The sequence below is a fragment of the Bos taurus genome, chromosome 14 (genome assembly GCF_002263795.3).
Source record: "Bos taurus isolate L1 Dominette 01449 registration number 42190680 breed Hereford chromosome 14, ARS-UCD2.0, whole genome shotgun sequence".
NCBI classification, from domain to species: domain Eukaryota; kingdom Metazoa; phylum Chordata; class Mammalia; order Artiodactyla; family Bovidae; genus Bos; species Bos taurus.
The window spans coordinates 2,590,444-2,605,169 of record NC_037341.1 but is presented as its reverse complement, the minus strand read 5'-3'; positions in this window follow the sequence as shown (position 1 = coordinate 2,605,169).

Genomic DNA, 14,726 nt, shown 5'->3' with positions numbered 1-14,726 from the left:
CTGGCTCCTGGCTGGCAAGGCAGGAGCAGCCTGGGTCTGCTTGGGGCAGTGCGGACTCAGGGCTGTTTCTGTGTGGGAGCAGGTGGGGGGGCACTCTGGAGCCAGCCAGGCTGTGGGGGGTGCGGGAGGGCTGAGCCATCCGAGGGGCAGATTTTATGAGCTGGAGATGGCCAACTGCCGCTGAGTCACTGGCCGGGCTGGCCAGGGCTCGTGCCCGCGCTGAGGGCGGCGGGGCTCCCCCGGGCCCGGGCAGGCTGCTTCCCCAGGAAACCTCGGGGAGGGTCTCTGAGCGGAGCAGACGCTGTGGATGGCCGGGGCGCACCCTTTACTTCAGGGAGCTCTCTTCTGTAGGACCCTGGGGTTCTGGGGTGGGGGTGCCAGAGCCCTCAAAGCTTGGGGTGACCCCCTGAGGCCCTCAGTGGAGGTGAGTACACAGGGATGAGCTCACCCTTGTCACCTCCTGGCTCAAGGCCAGGCTGTCTGTGTCTGGGTCAGAGGTCACATGTCGGCTGGGTCAGGGGTCGAGACCCCTTCTGGTGGATGGGATGGGACCAGTTTCATGTGTGACTGCCCCTCGAAGTCCAGCCTAGTGAAGAGACCCACCCCCAAGCTCGGAGAAGCCCCCTCACCCTCGCGGCTGGATCGTAAGCTTCTGCAATGGTGTCTTAGGGCTCATGACCCCCGGGGACCCGCTGCTCTGAGGGACGAGGTCGCAGAAGCAGTTGAGCAGCCCAGGGGCGGAGGGTCTGGTGGGGGACACGGGGTGACAGCCAGGCCGCTGCTGTCAGCACCTCGGGGCCTGTCGCGCCAGAGTGCACCTCTGTTCCCTCACCCCAGGCCACGGGAGGACCCACGGGAGGACCCACGGGAGGACCTGCGGGGTGGGGCCAGGGCGCCTGTGGGGAGGGGGGCAGGCCAGCTGGGCAGGGGTGATCCCGAGAAGATGGGGGCGGCTGGGGCTGGGCAGGTGACCCTTCCTAAGAGGTCGAGGGCCTCACACCCGCTCCTGTGCTCCGGACTCCCAGGCAGGTCCCAGCACCCACAGGGGAGGCCCATGTGGGGCCTTGGGGGTGCTGTGTGGGTGCATGTGTGTGTCTGGGTTGGGGTCGCTTGGGCAGCCCTGGCTTCAAGCCCGGTTGGACCCCTCACTTCGGGCTCTGACCTTTGGTGTCCCCCACTAGGCGGGGACACTAAGGCCTGTGGAAGGCCCCAGGCCAGGTCCCTCTCCTCTCAGGAAGCACCCACTCCTGCCTCCACATGTGGGACGCGGGTGGGGACGCCCCAGGCCCACAGCCGCCGGTGGGGAGCTGGAGAAGCCCGGGCGGGCTCTCAGGGGGTGACAGGGGTGAGGAGGCGGTGTCTGAGATGCCCCACTTCCCCCAGCCCGTGTCCTAAGTAGCGCAGGGCTGCTAGGGCTGGACGGGTGGAACTGGGACACGTCCAGGGCACCGAGCAGGGCCTGGAGCACGGTGAGGATGGGAACGCACTCTGAGGCGTGGGGACCACCGCCCCCGGCCCCCTTGGTTCCCTGAGCTACTCTTCCAGGCCCCGCTGTTACCCAGAGCCCTTCGGAGCTCATCTTGGGCCGCTTTCGACTTTTACAGGTGCAGAAACTGAGGCCCAGAGAGTGACAGAGACCCTCGCAGAGAATGGATTGCTGCAGGTATTTCTGAGGCCCAGAGAGTGACAGAGACCCTCGCAGAGAATGGATTGCTGCAGGCACTGGCGGGAAGCAGACCTGGACCCCCGTGCGGCAGCCCTAGCTCTTGGGCCAGTCCTGAGATACAAGCGCAGGGGTGGGATGGAAGTGGGCCCAGGGGCACACTGGGGGAGGCTGCAGGGGGACAAGCGGACGAGGCTGGGCTGCCGCTGTATGTGGGAGCTGCCCGCGTGTCCCTTCCAGCCCGCACCTGAGGATTGGCCCATTTCTTCCCCCCACCCCCGCAGGGAGAGGCGGCCTCCCCTGGCCTCCCCCAGGTTCACACAGTGGCCCCAGGGAGGCAAGGTGGGGACCAGGGAGCTCCCACCCCCAGAAGATGCTGACGCCTGGGCTGGAGGAAGAGGCAGGTGCTCTGGGTCTGTTCGATGCAGGGGCTACCGGGGACATGGGAGAGGGTGGGAGGGGGTCTCTCTGGAGCTGGAGCCCCGCTCCCTCCCCCACGGCCCCCTCAGGACACTTGGCCCCAGCTGGGAGGGGCTCTGGTGGGGCTAGTGCTGGTGTGAACCCTGGTCCGTGGTGGCCTGGGGACGCGCTGGGGGGCTCTGCCTGTCCCCCGTTAAGTCCCGCACACTGGGATACGGCACATGCCAGCAGTCACCACACTGACCACTGCTGGATCACGACCTGAGGCTTGAAGACAGGTCTAGGGGGTCAGTCACTCAAGCAGTGGTGAGGACACCCAACCGTAGCAGCTGCCGTGTATCTGGAACTTCCGATGTGCCAGCACGGGCGGAGCACTTCTGTGTTCCCCAGCCCCTCCTTGAGGCCCCCTTGTCACCATCCTTGTCTGATGGAGAGGAGTCCATGGCCAAGGTCACACAGCTGGGAAGGGGCAGAGATGGGGCTTGAGCCCAGGCAGCCGGCCAGGTCTGAAATGCGCTGCTGAGCGGGTCTGTGTCCTCTGAGGAAGCTTCTGGAACCATCCACCGGGCACACTGGAGAGTTCCCTACATCCCGGGAACAGGCCGGGGAGTGCGGGTTCCAGGCCTCTCCCAAGCCCAGGGCCCTGTCCTCAGCCCCGTCCACCAAGGCAGCCCCGGGCTGGGCTGAGCGCTGGCTCCCGCGGCAGCGCAGGACCGGCCGCCTCGGGTCAAGAGCCGGCCACATCCCCCGCAGGGCCTTGGGACCTGCTTTCTATTTCGGCCCTTCCCGGCCTCCGGGCGGCCTCGTGGGACCGGCATGCTGTGTCTGTCTCTGCCGGCTCGCAGGACTTAGAGGGTGGCCCTGGACGCTGGCGCTCTGCTCGCCCGCCCTGGAGTGGGAGCAGGGCCGCGAGGGGAGGGCCCCTGCAGCAGCCCCGTCCACCGTCCCGTCCACCGTCCCCCACGGATGGCGGTGAGCTTCCCGTCCCTGTGAGGGGTCAGAAGAGAGCCCGGGCGGGCACGTTCCAGCTGCTGTGTGGTATCAGCGCTGGGCAGGCAGGAGCACCGACGGCCTCTGGGGAGGGGGGCAGAGACCCCAGACCCCAAACATCACCCATCCTAGGATTCTGATTCTGAACTGCAACAACAGAGATGTTGTCCCATCAAAGAGCCTGGGGTCAAAAATTCAAGGCCAGGCCCTCCCAGGCTCCACCCCCTGCCCTGAGACAGAGAGGGGCCTCTCCTCACTGTCTTGTCAGGGGCGGTGGGGGGCAGCAGCGGCGAGCTCTTTGCCCACACTGTTCTCTCAATGTCTCTCTAGGTCCAGATCCTCCCTAGCATTGAGGCCACCTCTTCCGTGAAGCCTGCCTTGGCTGGCTTCTCTCAGCCCCAGGGTAATGAGGGCACTTGGGGCCTGGGTTGTTTGTCTGGATTCCCGCATCAACTCGGTCTCTATCTGGATGTTTAGCTCCCCTAGATGAGACCAGAATTTTACTTGTTTCTTTCTCTCTGATGCTCAGTATATGTGAAGGTATATAGTAGGAGATCAATAAATGCAAATGCCCATTCATTTGAAAAATGGGTGGGCAGGCTGGCCTGGCTCCATCACAAGGCACTTGGCCCCCTTTCTTGCCTTTCCCGGCTTCCCCAGGGGGCCTTCCAGGGTGCTTTGCACCCCTTTTATAAACAGGGTGCTCCTCCTGGTGGCTGACCCCTCCCCTTCCACTGCAGCTTCCTCTTGTTCTTGCTGACCACCCCCCCTACCCCAACCTCTCCTCCAGGGGCCGGGCGGCCGTCTCTGGTCAGTGAAGGGGTTGGGGTGGGGTGGGATGTACAGTCAGTACTGTCCTTCCCTCTTATAGGCAAGGAAACAGACTCCGAGAAGGCAGGGGCCTGAGACCACCTGGCTAACGGCAGGTGGAGCCAGGATTTGAACCAGGCACTCAGTGGGGGTGACCCCCACATTTCTCCGCACCGAGCCCCTCCTTGCCATTGATGGGGTATGGTGGGTGGTGGGAGCTGGGGTTGGGCCCTGCCTCTTGAGGGTGCCCTGGACACATCCCAGCCTGCCTCCTCCCTGGCGTTGGTCTGTCCACCTGGGCAGCAGGGACAAAGCCCGGCTGAGGGTGGTGGGAGGATGGCAGGGTCCTTGCCCACGGGGCCCCCCCACAACTGCCCACTGCCCTGGGGAGCGGGCAGCTGGTGGGAACGGGAGGAGGGACGCTGTTTCTTTTGGCCAGGACAGTGGCTTTCCGGAAAGTTGGTGCCAGTTCTCTGGGTTGGTGAGTGGGGAGGGCCCTGGGGGTGGGGCCCCAGGGCGTGGGCGGACAGTGGCCACCAGGCAGCCGGACAGAGGCGCTAGCGGGACAGTCCTCACAGCCCCCGCTCAAGGGCCTGGAGACCGGTCTGCTCGGAGACGGGCGAACTCGTGGGCGAGTCTGACTCAGAGCCCCTCAGCTGTGACCAGCAGACGGGACCGGGGTCTGAGAGGGTCCTGCTCGGAGTGACCCTGACCCTTCCTGCTGCTCGAGGATCTCAGCGTGCTTGTGTAGGGACAGCCCCAGACCCCACGGCGGTGTCATGTCATAGAGAGTGTGTGTGTTCACTGTCTTTCTAAAGTTGGAGCCAGAAGCACGTGGCCCAAAGTGTTCACAGGAACAGCCATGACTGCCGCCTGCATTTTGCAGAGAACTGACCTGGCGCGGGTGGGGGTCTGCCCTGGGGGTGGGGTGTCTGCTCCCTGCCCCACCAGGACCCCTGGCCTTGCTGAGGGGGTGCAGTGAGTCATCTCCCACTAAGGAGTCACCCCCCCACCCCCAATCGCTCTGTCCTAAGCTGTCTTCTCAGAGCCTCCAGGGGAGCTTGGCCCTCTAACCCTGCCAGCCCTAGCCCTCTGTCAGCGCTGGGCACACCCTCTCTGCCCCTGGCCTCAGGGCACTTGCCCAGGAGAGGCTGCCATCTTTCTTGTGTGGCCCCCGCAGGGCCCTGGCCAGGCCCTGGGGAGCTCTGGTGGGTCGGAGACAACAGTGCCAGACTCAGAGCCCAGGACTTGGGCTCGGATCCAGGCTCCGCGGCGGACCAGCTGCGGGAGCCAGGGCTGGGGCTCCGCGGCCTGAGCCTCAGCCTGCTCGCCTGTGGTGAGGAGCTGCGAGCCCCTCGCTGCCATCTCATAGGGCTATGCAGGTCAGGGCTCAGGGTGGGACCAGGGTCAGGGCTCAGTGATGACCAGAGCTGGGGCTCATTGTGTGACAGGTGAGGTCTCAGTCTGCGAAGAGGATCAACGTTCGTGTGTGACCAGGGTCAGGACTCAGTGTGGGACCAGGCTCGTTCACTGGCGGGGGTCAGTAGTCAGGGCACCCATCCCGCTTACATGCCACCCACCACCTGAGCACACACCACAGCTGTCCCTGTGACCTCTGCGCCCTGCCTCCCTGCGCCCGTCCCAGGGAGGTTTCCCTTTCTGATGGGGAGTGGGGGGAGGGCGCTGGGTCCTAAGCAAGGCCCCTTCCAAGCCCTCCCCTTCCTTCCCATGGAGCTGCGGGTGTCTAGCGCCTGGGAGGACCTGCTGGCTACTTCCTGCTTATAAGCCATGTCAGGAGGACAGAGGCCAGACCTCGAAGGTGTTTAGACGGGCGGGAGGGGCTGGGCGTGGGTTGAAGCTTGAGGAAAGAGTGAGAGAGTCAGGCAGGGTGGGGGCCAAGGCCTGGTTCCAGGCTGTCAGGACGCCTGCCCATGGTCAAGGGTGTTTTCTGATGGCTGAGCATCTGGTTCCCGTCTCCTCCTGGGTGACCTTGGGCAAGTCAGGGGAGGGAACGAGGGTTGAACTGAATGCCTGGCCCGCGCCCTGCTTTCCTTCCAACGAGGAGCCTCCAGGCTCTGGCTCCTGCCTGACCTGCTCTCAGGACACAAGCTCAGTGTCCATCCTGGGTACTTGTCCCAGACCCTCCATGTCAGGCCCTTCTTTGCTGGGGGGTGTGAGAGTGCGCGCTCTGGCGGGGAGGCTGGTCTACAGCCACGGACGCAGGTGGACACGATGGGGATGGTGATAATGACGGTGATGGTGATGATGGTGGTGATGGTGATGATGGTGGTGACTGACCATCGCGGTGGTGGCCACGGGGATGGTGATAATGACGGGGATGGTGATAATGACGGTGATGGTGATGATGGTGGTGACTGACCGTCGCGGTGGTGGCCACGGGGATGGTGATAACGACGGGGATGGTGATGATGACGGTGATGGTGATGATGGTGGTGACTGACCGTCACGGTGGTGGCCACAGCAGTGGCAGCGTCTCTTGCATGGACGGAGCCCAGACCGGCTTCCGGGCCTAGGTGGGCTTCCTCACAAGGACCCGTAATCAAAGTGAAGCAGTTAGGAATGCATCTGTGGCAGATAAAAGCCCCCTCCCCGCCCTGTGGCTGAAAGAAGCAAGGGGGAGTACCAGTCACCACGGGGCAGGGCTGGGTGGGAAGCAGCCTGATTCAGGAGTCACACCCCCGGGCTCTTCTCTGATGACTGGGGACAGGAAGGCCACTGGGAAGGCAGGGCCTCGGAGACTCGCAGCGTCAGGACCCTTGGGTGACAGAACTGTCATTCCCCCCCACCCAACCCTGGGTGAGAAGGGAGCTGGGAGCTGATGCAATGCCGCTGTCCCCCAGCGCCGTGAGCTACAGAATGTTCTGTGTGAAAAACTTACAGGTAGACCTCACTACAGGAAAAGCAGATGGGGGCTGGCTGCCCCGGAGGCCCTGGGAGAGGAGACCAGAGACCCCCGTCCACTTCCTCTGCCCCAAGCCATAGGGGCTGGGCAGAGCCCGGGGGCTCCATGGAGAGCCCCTCCCCAACCGCAGCCATAGTGGGTCCTGGGCAGCACGGAGGCTAAGGTGGGCCCTCCTAGTGGGGAGGGAGGAGAGACCCCACTCGTGAGGTCAGAGCTGACGGTCAGTTCTGGGTGGGGCCTCCCTCACCTGGGGCGGGAGCAAGACGGGAGCTGGGCTCCAGCGGGCCCCATGTCTAGAAGCGATGGCTGCTCTGTCCCGCCTGTGGTGGTTTGGGGAGGGGGCAGGCTGGGCATGGCATGGGTGGGGAAGTGGCCTCAGACCACAGGCAGGGCCTCTAGGTGTGGGCCATCGGCCTAGCCTCTGTCTCCCCCAGGCACCTGACGGAGCAGGTGGGCAATCAGGTAATTCAAATACACGTTCTGTAAGAGGAAGCTCTTAGAATCTTCTGTTCTTGTGGTTGAATCCTCTGATTCAGGGTTCTGAGTCTAGGGTCCTGGGTGGTTTCAGTGGATCCATGAACGCCCAGAATTTGTATGTGAAACCGTCTATGTGTGTCGTGAGGGTCTGTCGGAGCCGTCAGAGGTCCGAGGCCCTGAGCGGGTTAGAGTTGGGTGTAGTCTGGCCTCTCTGCAGATGAGGAGCCACCCCGGGGGTCACACTGAGAGTCAGAGAGTCAGATCCAGGACAGGCTGGGGTCATGCTGTGGAGCGCCTCTGCCCCGAGCCTGGGGACCCTCCTCCTGGGGCTGATTTCTGTCCCCCGCCTGGTCCGCCAGGATGTTGGAGAGACGGAGGGCTGGGCCTCAGATGAGGTGCTGGGGACATTTGGGGATGATAGCTTTGAGCTCCAAGCCTCGTCCTTCTGCCTCTCACCTGCGGTCAGTCACTGGGCCTGCCTGGCCCCAGTTTTCCCCTCTGCACAAAGAGGGCAGCAGTGTTTGGTGCTGGGGGAGCATGTGAGAAAACAGATGTGTTTTGAGGTTCGGCTCGTGGCCGTGGGGGGTGGCGTATGCAGGTGTGTAGCAGAATCACCTGGGAGTTTGGAAAGGCTGGCTTCAGTGGCCTGGGTAGGCGCCCGGGCACCAGCATTTTACGAGGTGCCCCAGGATCCTAACGTGCACCAGGGGTGACTGTCATGAGGCCAACCTTGGCTCCTGCCAGCACACTGAGATGCTGGTTAGAGCTGATGCCTGACTGACAGCCCTCTTAGCTTTCAGTTTTCATCCTAGACTCTGGCTGACGCTTAGCTACTGCCTGAGGTTAGTCTCAGGACGGTGTGATCTCTTCCCTTCCTTCCATCCATCCATCTACCCACCCCTTCCTCCATCCCTGCATCCCTCCATCTATTGAAGAACAGACTTTGTCTGCAACCTTGCAGATAATTATTTTTTCCTTTTTGTAAATCAAATCCTGTTTAAATCCTTCAATCCTTCCAGCCAGAGCCCCCGCCGCCCGCCAGCCTGCTCCTTGTCTCCGGCCTGCCGAGCAGGTTTGTTTAAGGCTGGCTGACACTTCTCCTGAGCCTCCCTGTGTTTACACTGGGCTGTCAGCAGAAACTCCAGGTGCAGGAGGGAGGCCTTGAGCTTACTCTGACCAGAGACAAGGGTTGGAGGGGGGCACAGGGGGCTTCAGGGCACCCTTCACACAGTGTCCCAGCTCTGTCACCATCCCTGCTGCGTAGGTGAGTTCTCAGAGGCTCAGATTACCCAGCTGGCCAGAGACAAAGCTGAGTTCTGGTCCCAGGCTCCTAGGTCCCTACTGCCTCAGAAGTGGAGCCCAGGTAGACTTCTTGGAGGAGGTGACATGTGAACTGGCTGTCTGGGAAGACCGAGGAGGTGGCGGGAAAGGCGTCACTAACAGAGAGAGGATGCCGGGCTGTGACCATCCAAGGAAGGGGTGGCCAGAAAGTAGATAGAGTAGGAAGCTGTGGGCCAGCTTCCTGGCTCCCTCATTTACCTGCTCTGTGGCCTGGGGCATGTTACCTAACCTCTCTGTGCCTCAGTTTCCTCACCCCCTAGAGGGAAGAGAATAGTTGTATTGACTTTCCAGGATCCTCATAGGGATAAAATAATCTAGGAATATAGGTGGGAGGTATGCTCACGAGTTTGGGCTCTGCCCTGCAGGAATGGGGAGCCATGGCGGGTGGCGGAGCAGAGCCAGAGCTGGATAGACTCCTGAGGCTCTGAGCTCCCAGGGCCTTTCTGTGTGGCTGGGTCGGGGGTTTTCACAGTGCAACCCTCTGACCAATCACAGATCACCTGCCCTCCTTCCTAGCCAGTGGTTGGTTCAGGGTTGGGCAGCCTTGGAGGTTCTGGGCTTTCTCCTGCTGCTGGAGAAGCAGGCAGCCTTTTTGTGACCACGAGGGGGGTGCCCCACCCGAGAATGAGGGCAGGGAAGAATCTCAGAGAAGCACAGCGGGAGCCCTGATCCACGTGTGCTGGGAGCTCGGCTTCCCTTCTTATTTCCTGTTAGGTGAGTTAACTTTCCTTCCTGGGGAAGCCCGTGTCATGCTGGTTTCTATCACTTGCTGCTCCAAGTGCCTGTTTCCCACAAAGCCCAGAGCATCTTCCCAGAGCTTAAATCCAGCCCTGCCATTCCCTGTTCAGAACGACACAGGGCTCCCATTCCTTTAGAGTGACAGCCCCAGGGGCTGTGGCCTCTCACTGCAGTGGCCTCTGGGCTGCCCCCTGCTGGCTCCCTGCCCCTCCCTGACCACACTGGGCACACGTCTGCCTCAGGGCCTTGGCTCTGGTGTTCCCTCAAGTTCCCTGCACTGGCTCACCCCTGGCTTCATCAAGGGCCTGCCCAGATGTGCCCTACCCAGAGTGGATGAGAGGTCAGTGGAGGCTGGGCCTAGCTGCAGCCACGCACAGCCCCGACTCCCAGGGGCCCGGCTGCTGAAGGTGCGTCTCCCACTCACACCATGTCAGGGGAGGTGGGGCAGGGCTCCTGCTTCCTGGGGGCCTGGGGACCCACCTGGAGGGCGACAGAGGCTCTGCCGTCACATGAAGACACCGTGGTCCCCAGTGGGAGGCGTCGGGATCCAGTGGGAGGCTCGCTGGTTCTTAAACACTTCAGCTGGAAGTGCCCCGGTCACCCTGCTCAGGGTCCCAGGGCTGACCTCGGTGTCATGGCCATGGCTGGTGTCAAGTGGTGGGACGGTGGCCGCCCCCGCCCCGAGCCTGGGAGGGGCTCTCTGACCACTTTCACCTCCTCCACCTGGTCCACAGTGTCCACCTGCTTTTATTCAGGAAAAATTCACCGAACAGAAAATTAACCATGTTGAAGTGTGTAATTCCATGGTGTTTGATACACAGTGTCACGCAACCATCACCTCTGTTTAGAATAAATCCAGACAGTCTGCACCACCCCCCAAAAGAAGCGTTGTACCCATGAAGCAGGCACTCCCGGCTCCCAGCCCCGGCGGCCACTCCCGTCCTGTCTGCGTCTGTGGATTGGCTTGTTCTGGACCCTGTTTGTACAAGGAAGGACACGTGGTCCTTGGCATCTGGCCTCTCTCACTGAGCGTGAGGCTTTCAGGATCCACGCCCGTGGTCGCCTGTGTCAGGCCTCGCTCCTTCCGATGGTGAAGAATGTTCCGCGGCGGGGTGGACCGCGTTGTGTTTATCCTCTGACCATGTGATAGACCACCTGCATGGGACAGCCGCTGGAAGCTGGGTTTGGTCTGAGTCCCTGGGCTCGGCCTTTGGGGCGCATACCTGGGCATCACCCCAGAGTTCCTTCATCGCACCGATTCTTCTCTGCAGTCACTGTTCGCGCCGGCCTGCGTTTCCCGCCTGAGACCCGGGCATGTTCACAGTCCCTGCCTCCCCCAGGACATGTGGGAGCGTGAGGGCTGGTTTTTTTTTGCGTGGAGGGCCTGCCCTCAGCTGGTGCCCGCCCAGCCGTCCGGCATCGTCCCCCATCACCGTCTCCTCCTGGCACTGACCTGGCACGCAGCAGGTGTTCTACTAAAGTTTGCTGAGCCATGAATAGATTCGGAGAGATAACTTGAGCTTCCTGGGGAGTTTTATTTGCAGAAAGAAATCCGCCGCTAAAGAAATGATGAGCACCACGCTGTACTGGTCAGTTTCCTCCGCCAGCACCCGGGGGGAGGGGGTTCCATCTACTGGCGGGCAGCCCCTCCCCCTGGGCCCAGAGCCAGCTGAGGGCGCCCACTGCCAAATGCCGTGTCTGGGCACAGGCAGGGTGGAGCTGGGTGGCGCCTGGTCCTTCCTGTCCCTCATAAATCGTGCCGAAGAAAATTCCCCAAAAGGAGTTTCAGATGTTGCTGTGCCTGGGACAGCAGGCTGGTCTCCCCCCACAGGGGGCATCTCCCAAAAGGCATTTCAGATGCTGCTGTGCCCGGGACAGCAGGCTGGTTTCCCCCATGGGGGGCATCTCCTCCCCCTCTGCTTTCAGAGGAGCCTCCAGAGGGTCACCTCCAAGAATGAGGCGTTCACCGCCTTACCAAGAGTGGGGTCTACTTTTGACGGTTCTTCTCTAAGTCTCAAAGGGATGTGTGAGTCTCTCCACCCCCACATCCCATAATGAACCCACTCGGTTCCTCCCCGCCCTGGGACCTCACCCTGACTCTGTCCCCATCTCTCCCAGGGTGCATCTGGGTGTGTCTTCAACACCCTGGCAAGTGGGTGGCTAAATGAGCATCGGCGTTGGGGATCTGGGGTGCCTTGGTTCCTCTGTTGCCAGGCATGTTCCTGCCGCTCTCTGAGCCTCGGTTTTCTCCTCTGTTAAGTGGGGGATAGGAGATGCAGCAGGAAATGTGCTTGGCCAGGGCCCGGGACGTGACATCAGAAGATGCCAGCCGCTGTTCTGACCATGCCTCACGAGCCCCTGCCGAGCCCAGGAAGGACATCCTGCGCTGCAGAGCCCGGGCACGTGACCTGGCGTCCGAGGCGTCTGGGCACATCTGACAGTGCGCCCCAGTCCCGATGTGCCAGCTGCCTCATGTCCCCAACCTGCCCCGCGCTTCTGCACCCGTGTGCCTTTGCACCTGCCCTGCCTACCCGGGGGACCCCGCACAGCCTCCTCAAGTCGCCTAGACCCCGAGTGTCTCCACCCTGGGAGGGCGGGGCCTGTGGCACCACCTGCGGGTGGGGCCGGGGTGGACTGACCGGGGGCCGGCTGAGGGTGGCCCTTCCTGCCGCCCAGGGAGCCCAGCTGATGTCCCCGTGGGCTCTCCTGCTAAGTGATGGTGCGGGTGCAGACTCTAGAGCGGTGGGCAGCTCCAGGGTCAGTGAGGGCTCTGCGGTTTGCACCCTCTAGCTGGGAGCCTCAGAGAGGTTCAGCATGGGGTATCTATTTGGGCGGTCTCGTGGCGGGGAGCTCACCACATTGCTAGGCCATACTTTCAGCACTGGCAGCTTCCTGGGGTGCCAGCCACCCCACAGAGCCTCCTGCGCAGCCGTCAGCAGCCCAAGATGGAGTCTGTAATGAGTAGTGGTGGTCTCCCCCCGCCATCCCCGTGTCCTGGGGCTCTGAGAGAGTTGCCCCAGGGAGCTGCACACAGTCGGGGAGTCGTGCTGCCCCCTGGTGGCCACGGCCCACAAGGCACCGAAGCTCTCCCGGCCCTTGGGCTGGGCTCACACTCCTGAATCGCTCACTCTGAGGACGGAGGCGGGGGCCAGGGAGAAGACACACACCCGAATGTGGACGGTGGGCGTCTTCAGGCTCGGGGAGCCCTGAGGGTGGCCCCCTACAGCCCCTGGATTCATGCAGGCTTCGTCCTGTGTGTGGAAGGCTTCAGGACCCTCGCACTCATCAGGTTCGCTTGGCTCGGACCTGCTGTCTCATGGGAAGTGTCACTGTTGGGGACCCCATGACTCTGACACGGGGCTACCTGTTCCTAGGCTGCCCTCTGTCCCCCAGAGGCTCCCCCGGGGGACTCACTCTGCAGGTCAGGACAGGCCAGGCTTGTGGAGACCTGGCTGGACAGTTCCCACCGCCCTGGGGCCACCACCCCACTCTTACCCACCTCTGACTTCCTGGATGGCCGGCCAGCTGCCCCACCATCCTCTGGGTCTCCTGGGGTCCCTTTGACTCTCTCTGCACCATCCCATTCCCTGAGCCGCTCACCCCAGACTGTCAGGAGCTCCGGCCTTTGAGCCCTGTGTTGAGGGCGGGAAACTGGGGGACCTACCCTGGGGGTGTCCCACATTGGGGGTGAGTTTACTGAGATGCAGCTGGCGGTCTTGCTGCAGGCCCCCCAGCTGTCACTGCTGGCTTGCTGGTGGTCTTCCTCCCCAGGCCTTTGAAGCCCCCATCCTGACCCGGACAAACCTGCCCTCCCACTTCAGGGCTCTGGGGGATGTCTCCTGCTCCAGGAAGCCTCCTGACGCAGTCTCAGCAGAGACTGCCATCCTGCCTTCCACAGGCACTGTGCCCCCATCTCTTGTGTGCTGACTCCTGTGGGGGTGCAGTGACCCTTTCGGGGCCCGCTGAAGCCCCCTGACCGTGGACTGCACCCGAGTGGGCTCCCAGCTCTAGCCACTCTGGGCCTCAGTTGCTGAGGGGGGCAATACATTGAGCCAGGCGTTTCCCACTGTGCCAGGGTGAAAGGGCAGGCCCTCTTGGGTGACTGCTGGCGCTTCGTGTGGCAGGGGTTCTGACGCTCAGACACTGAGCGACTAACTCTTTCACTTTCCCGATGCCTATACCAGGCTGGCCTTCTGGCCCCTGGGGTAGAGAGGACACAGAGACCTGTCCATGGCCCACAGGGCTGGTGGGGACAGACTCAGATACATCAGGGACCCTGAAGAACTGGGATGAAAGACCGCCCCAGGGTTGTGCAGAAGCTTCGCAGGGCTGCCAGTGGGCCTCGGCCAAGGTGGCGTCCTGCTCTTCCCATCCCAGTCCCTCCCTGGGGGTGCAGAGGCTCAGCGCCAGCCCCTGGGTGTGTGGTCTGGCCCCTCTGTGCCTCATTTTGAACTGAGTGGTGGGGTTCCTGCCAGCACATTTCATTGCTGCCATCTCTCTGGAGTCCCAGGTCTCCAGGGCGGAGTGGAGGGGCTGGGCAGGACCAGAGACATAATTTCCAGAGCCCAGCATGAAATGAAACTAGGCCTCCAGTTCATAAGCACTACCCTCAGGAACAGCCAGTCAGTCAGTCAGTTCAGTCGGTCAGTTGTGTCTGACTCTTTGTGACCCCATGGACTATAGCACACCAGGCCTCCCTGTCCATCACCAACTCCCGGAGCTTGCTCAAACTCATGTCCATTGAGTCGGTGATGCCATCCAAGCATTTTATCCTCTGTCATCCGCTTCTCCTCCAACCTTCAATCTTTCCCAGCGTCAGGGTCTTTTCCAAGGACTTTTCAGTTCTTCGCATCAGTATTGGCGTTTCAGCTTCAGCATCAGTTCTTCCAATGAATATTCAGGACTGATTTCCTTTAGGATGGACTGGTTGGATCTCTTTGCAGTCCAAGGGACTCTCAAGAGTCTTGCCAACACCACAGTTCAAAAACATCAAGTCTTCTGCGCTCAGCTTTCTTTATGGTCCAGCTCTCACATTCACACATGACTACTGGAAAAACCACAGCTTTGACTAGATGGACCTTTGTTGGCAAAGTAATGTCTCCGCTTTTTAATATGCTGTGTCGTGTCGGGGACACTAGAGCACGAAAACCCCTGGGCTGAGCTCAAGCTGCCAGGTCCCACTCCAGAGCAGCTGGCTGTGCCCACAGGCACCACGAGGGGGCGCCCACGAGGTGCGCCTGATGCCTGTTCTGGGCCGGCGCTGGAGGAGTCCATGAGATGGGTGTCCGGGCCTCCTCACTGCTGAGACCCCTAGCGGACTGGGTCTTCTGGCCACTGGTTCTCTGCTGCACCTTCTCCGACGGA